This window comes from Magallana gigas, chromosome 5 (genome assembly GCF_963853765.1).
Source record: "Magallana gigas chromosome 5, xbMagGiga1.1, whole genome shotgun sequence".
NCBI classification, from domain to species: Eukaryota; Metazoa; Mollusca; class Bivalvia; order Ostreida; family Ostreidae; genus Magallana; species Magallana gigas.
In genome coordinates this window covers 23,872,710-23,879,503 of record NC_088857.1, presented here as the reverse complement: position 1 = coordinate 23,879,503, position 6,794 = coordinate 23,872,710, and positions in this window count along the sequence as shown.

Genomic DNA, 6,794 nt, shown 5'->3' with positions numbered 1-6,794 from the left:
AAAACTATGACGCCAGGAAAGCTCAAATTAAAATGGAAGCATCAACAGGTAGTGTAGATTTTAGTTTGTTCAACTCATAGTCCCCGGGGGCAGGGTAGGGCCACAGTAGGGGGATCAAGTTTTACATAGGAATATGTAGAGAAAATCTTTAAACGTTCTTCTCAAAAACTAAGACACCAGGAAAGCTCAAATTAAAATGGAAGCATTCTTAGGGAGTGTAGATTTTAGCTTGATGAAATCATGGTCCCCGGGGTAGGGTAGGGCCGCAGTAGGGGGATCAAGTTTTACATAGGAATATGTAGAGAAAATCTTTAAACTTTCTTCTCAAAAACTATGACGCCAGGAAAGCTCAAATTAAAATGGAAGCAGCATCCTCAGGTAGTGTAGATTTTAGTTTGTTCAAATCATGGTCCCCGGGGTTAGGGTTGGGCCACAGTAGGGACATCAAGTTTTACACAGGAATATAAAGAGAAAATCTTTAAACTTTCTTCTCAAAAACTATGACGCCAGGAAAGCTCAAATTAAAATGGAAGCAGCATCAACAGGTACTGTAGATTTTAGTTGTTTAAATCATAGTCCCCGGGGGCAGGGTAAGGCCACAGTAGGGGGATCAAGTTTTACATAGGAATATGTAGAGAAAATCTTTAAACTTTCTTCTCAAAAACTATGACGCCAGGAAAGCTCAAATTAAAATGGAAGCATCCTCAGGTAGTGTAGATTTTGAGTTTTTCAAATCATGGTTCCCGGGGGTATGTTTGGGCCACAGTAGGGGGATCAAGTTTTACACAGGAATATATAGAGAAAATCTTTAAACTTTCTTCTCAAAAACTATGACGCCAGGAAAGCTCAAATTAAAATGGAAGCAGCATCAACAGGTAGTGTAGATTTTAGTTTGTGCAAATCATAGTCTACGGGGGCAGGGTAGGGCCACAGTAGGGGGATCAAGTTTTACATAGGAATATGTAGAGAAAATCTTTAAACTTTCTTCTCAAAAACTATGACGCCAGGAAAGCTCAAATTAAAATGGAAGCATCCTCAGGTAGTGTAGATTTTAGTTTCTTCAAATCATGGTTCCCGGGGGTATGGTTGGGCCACAGTAGGGGGATCAAGTTTTACATAGGAATATGTAGAGAAAATCTTTAAACTTTCTTCTCAAAAACTATGACGCCAGGAAAGCTCAAATTAAAATGGAAGCATCCTCAGGAAGTGAATATTCTTGTTTGTTCAACTCATGGTCCCCGGGGGTAGGGTAGGGCCACAGTAGGGGGATCATGTTTTACACAGGAATATGTAGAGAAAATCTTTAAACTTTTTTCTCAAAAACTATGACGCCAGGAAAGCTCAAATTAAAATGGAAGCATCCTCAGGTAGTGTAGATTTTGAGTTTTTCAAATCATGGTTCCCGGGGGTATGTTTGGGCCACAGTAGGGGGATCAAGTTTTACACAGGAATATATATAGAAAATCTTTAAACTTTCTTCTCAAAAACTATGACGCCACGAAAGCTCAAATTAAAATGGAAGCATCATCAGGTAGTGTAGATTTTAGTTTGTTCAAATCATGGTCCCCGGGGTTAGGGTTGGGCCACAGTAGGGAGATCAAGTTTTACACAGGAATATATAGAGAAAATCTTTAAACTTTCTTCTCAAAAACTATGACGCCAGGAAAGCTCAAATTAAAATGGAAGCATCATCAGGGAGTGTAGATTTTAGTTTGTTCAAATCATGGTTCCCGGGAGAAGGGTTGGGCCACAGTAGGGGGATCAAGTTTTACATAGGAATATATAGAGAAAATCTTTAAACTTTCTTCTCAAAAACTATGACGCCAGGAAAGCTCAAATTAAAATGGAAGCATCAACAGGTAGTGTAGATTTTAGTTTGTTCAACTCATAGTCCCCGGGGGCAGGGTAGGGCCACAGTAGGGGGATCAAGTTTTACATAGGAATATGTAGAGAAAATCTTTAAACGTTCTTCTCAAAAACTAAGACACCAGGAAAGCTCAAATTAAAATGGAAGCATCCTCAGGGAGTGTAGATTTTAGCTTGATGAAATCATGGTCCCCGGGGTAGGGTAGGACCGCAGTAGGGGGATCAAGTTTTACACAGGAATATATATAGAAAATCTTTAAACTTTCTTCTCAAAAACTATGACGCCAGGAAAGCTCAAATTAAAATGGAAGCAGCATCAACAGGTAGTGTAGATTTTAGTTTGTTCAAATCATAGTCCCCGGGGGCAGGGTAGGGCCACAGTAGGGGGATCAAGTTTTACATAGGAATATGTAGAGAAAATCTTTAAACTTTCTTCTCAAAAACTATGACGCCAGGAAAGCTCAAATTAAAATGGAAGCATCCTCAGGAAGTGAATATTCTTGCTTGTTCAACTCATGGTCCCCGGGGGTAGGGTAGGGCCACAGTAGGGGGATCAAGTTTTACATAGGAATATATAGAGAAAATCTTTAAACTTTCTTCTTAAAAACTATGATGCCAGGAAAGCTCAAATTAAAATGGAAGCATCCTCAGGTAGTGTAGATTTTAGTTTGTTCAAATCATGGTCCCCGGGGATAGGGTTGGGCCACAGTAAGGGGATCAAGTTTTACATAGGAATATATAGAGAAAATCTTTAAACTTTCTTCTTGAAAACTATGACGCAAGGAAATCTTTAAACTTTTTTCTCAAAAACTATGACGCCAGGAAAGCTCAAATTAAAATGGAAGCATCCTCAGGAAGTTAATATTCTTGTTTGTTCAAATCATGGTCCCCGGGGGTAGGCTTGGGCCACAGTAGGGGGATCAAGTTTTACATAGGAATATGTAGAGAAAATCTTTAAACTTTCTTCTCAAAAACTATGACGCCAGGAAAGCTCAAATTAAAATGGAAGCATCCTCAGGTAGTGTAGATTTTGAGTTTCTTCAAATCATGGTTCCCGGGGGTATGTTTGGGCCACAGTAGGGGGATCAAGTTTTACATAGGAATATATAGAGAAAATCTTTAAACTTTCTTCTCAAAAACTATGACGCCAGGAAAGCTCAAATTAAAATGGAAGCATCCTCAGGAAGTGAATATTCTTGTTTGTTCAACTCATGGCCCCCGGGGGTAGGGTAGGGCCACAGTAGGGGGATCATGTTTTACACAGGAATATGTAGAGAAAATCTTTAAACTTTCTTCTCAAAAACTATGACGCCAGGAAAGCTCAAATTAAAATGGAAGCATCATCAGGGAGTGAAGATTTTAGTTTGTTCAAATCATGGTTCCCGGGAGAAGGGTTTGGCCACAGTAGGGGGATCAAGTTTTACATAGGAATATATAGAGAAAATCTTTAAACTTTCTTCTCAAAAATTATGACGCCAGGAAAGCTGACATTAAAATGGAAGCATATTCAGGTAGTGTAGATTTTTGTTTGTTCAAATCATGGTCCCCGGGGTTAGGGTTGGGCCACAGTATGGGGATCAAGTTTTACATAGGAATATATAGAGAAAATCTTTAAACTTTCTTCTCAAAAACTATGATGCCAGGAAAGCTCAAATTAAAATGGAAGCATCCTAAGGGAGTGTAGATTTTAGCTTGATGAAATCATGGTCCCCGGGGTAGGGTAGGACCGCAGTAGGGGGATCAAGTTTTACACAGAAATATATAGAGAAAATCTTTAAACTTTCTTCTCAAAAACTATGACGCCAGGAAAGCTCAAATTAAAATGGAAGCAGCATCAACAGGTACTGTAGATTTTAGTTGTTTAAATCATAGTCCCCGGGGGCAGGGTAAGGCCACAGTAGGGGGATCAAGTTTTACATAGGAATATGTAGAGAAAATCTTTAAACTTTCTTCTCAAAAACTATGACGCCAGGAAAGCTCAAATTAAAATGGAAGCATCCTCAGGTAGTGTAGATTTTGAGTTTTTCAAATCATGGTTCCTGGGGGTATGTTTGGGCCACAGTAGGGGGATCAAGTTTTACATAGGAATATATAGAGAAAATCTTTAAACTTTCTTCTCAAAAACTATGACGCCAGGAAAGCTCAAATTAAAATGGAAGCATCCTCAGGAAGTGAATATTCTTGTTTGTTCAAATCATGGCCCCCGGGGGTAGGGTAGGGCCACAGTAGGGGGATCATGTTTTACACAGGAATATATAGAGAAAATCTTTAAACTTTCTTCTCAAAAACTATGACGCCAGGAAAGCTCAAATTAAAATGGAAGCATCCTCAGGTAGTGTAGATTTTGAGTTTTTCAAATCATGGTTCCCGGGGGTATGTTTGGGCCACAGTAGGGGGATCAAGTTTTACATAGGAATATATAGAGAAAATCTTTAAACTTTCTTCTCAAAAACTATGACGCCAGGAAAGCTCAAATTAAAATGGAAGCATCCTCAGGAAGTGTAGATTTTAGCTTGATGAAATCATGGTCCCCGGGGTAGGGTAGGACCGCAGTAGGGGGATCAAGTTTTACACAGGAATATATATAGAAAATCTTTAAACTTTCTTCTCAAAAACTATGACGCCACGAAAGCTCAAATTAAAATGGAAGCATCATCAGGTAGTGTAGATTTTAGTTTGTTCAAATCATGGTCCCCGGGGTTAGGGTTGGGCCACAGTAGGGAGATCAAGTTTTACACAGGAATATATAGAGAAAATCTTTAAACTTTCTTCTCAAAAACTAAGACACCAGGAAAGCTCAAATTAAAATGGAAGCATCCTCAGGGACTGTAGATTTTAGCTAGATGAAATCATGGTCCCCGGGGTAGGGTAGGGCCGCAGTAGGGGGATCAAGTTTTACACAGGAATATATAGAGAAAATCTTTAAACTTTCTTCTCAAAAACTATGACGCCAGGAAAGCTCAAATTAAAATGGAAGCAGCATCAACAGGTAGTGTAGATTTTAGTTTGTGCAAATCATAGTCTACGGGGGCAGGGTAGGGCCACAGTAGGGGGATCAAGTTTTACATAGGAATATGTAGAGAAAATCTTTAAACTTTCTTCTCAAAAACTATGACGCCAGGAAAGCTCAAATTAAAATGGAAGCATCCTCAGGTAGTGTAGATTTTAGTTTCTTCAAATCATGGTTCCCGGGGGTATGGTTGGGCCACAGTAGGGGGATCAAGTTTTACATAGGAATATATAGAGAAAATCTTTAAACTTTCTTCTCAAAAACTATGACGCCAGGAAAGCTCAAATTAAAATGGAAGCATCCTCAGGAAGTGAATATTCTTGTTTGTTCAACTCATGGTCCCCGGGGGTAGGGTAGGGCCACAGTAGGGGGATCATGTTTTACACAGGAATATGTAGAGAAAATCTTTAAACTTTCTTCTCAAAAACTATGACGCCAGGAAAGCTCAAATTAAAATGGAAGCATCCTCAGGTAGTGTAGATTTTGAGTTTTTCAAATCATGGTTCCCGGGGATATGTTTGGGCCACAGTAGGGGGATCAAGTTTTACACAGGAATATATATAGAAAATCTTTAAACTTTCTTCTCAAAAACTATGACGCCAGGAAAGCTCAAATTAAAATGGAAGCATCATCAGGTAGTGTAGATTTTAGTTTGTTCAAATCATGGTCCCCGGGGTTAGGGTTGGGCCACAGTAGGGAGATCAAGCTTTAAACAGGAATATATAGAAAAAAATCTTTAAACTTTCTTCTCAAAAACTATGACGCCAGGAAAGCTCAAATTAAAATGGAAGCATCATCAGGGAGTGTAGATTTTAGTTTGTTCAAATCATGGTTCCCGGGAGAAGGGTTGGGCCACAGTAGGGGGATCAAGTTTTACATAGGAATATATAGAGAAAATCTTTAAACTTTCTTCTCAAAAACTATGATGCCAGGAAAGCTCAAATTAAAATGGAAGCATCAACAGGTAGTGTAGATTTTAGTTTGTTCAACTCATAGTCCCCGGGGGCAGGGTAGGGCCACAGTAGGGGGATCAAGTTTTACATAGGAATATGTAGAGAAAATCTTTAAACGTTCTTCTCAAAAACTAAGACACCAGGAAAGCTCAAATTAAAATGGAAGCATCCTCAGGGAGTGTAGATTTTAGCTTGATGAAATCATGGTCCCCGGGGTAGGGTAGGACCGCAGTAGGGGGATCAAGTTTTACACAGGAATATATATAGAAAATCTTTAAACTTTCTTCTCAAAAACTATGACGCCAGGAAAGCTCAAATTAAAATGGAAGCAGCATCAACAGGTAGTGTAGATTTTAGTTTGTTCAAATCATAGTCCCCGGGGGCAGGGTAGGGCCACAGTAGGGGGATCAAGTTTTACATAGGAATATGTAGAGAAAATCTTTAAACTTTCTTCTCAAAAACTATGACGCCAGGAAAGCTCAAATTAAAATGGAAGCATCCTCAGGAAGTGAATATTCTTGCTTGTTCAACTCATGGTCCCCGGGGGTAGGGTAGGGCCACAGTAGGGGGATCAAGTTTTACATAGGAATATATAGAGAAAATCTTTAAACTTTCTTCTTAAAAACTATGATGCCAGGAAAGCTCAAATTAAAATGGAAGCATCCTCAGGTAGTGTAGATTTTAGTTTGTTCAAATCATGGTCCCCGGGGATAGGGTTGGGCCACAGTAAGGGGATCAAGTTTTACATAGGAATATATAGAGAAAATCTTTAAACTTTCTTCTTGAAAACTATGACGCAAGGAAATCTTTAAACTTTTTTCTCAAAAACTATGACGCCAGGAAAGCTCAAATTAAAATGGAAGCATCCTCAGAAAGTTAATATTCTTGTTTGTTCAAATCATGGTCCCCGGGGGTAGGCTTGGGCCACAGTAGGGGGATCAAGTTTTACATAGGAATATGTAGAG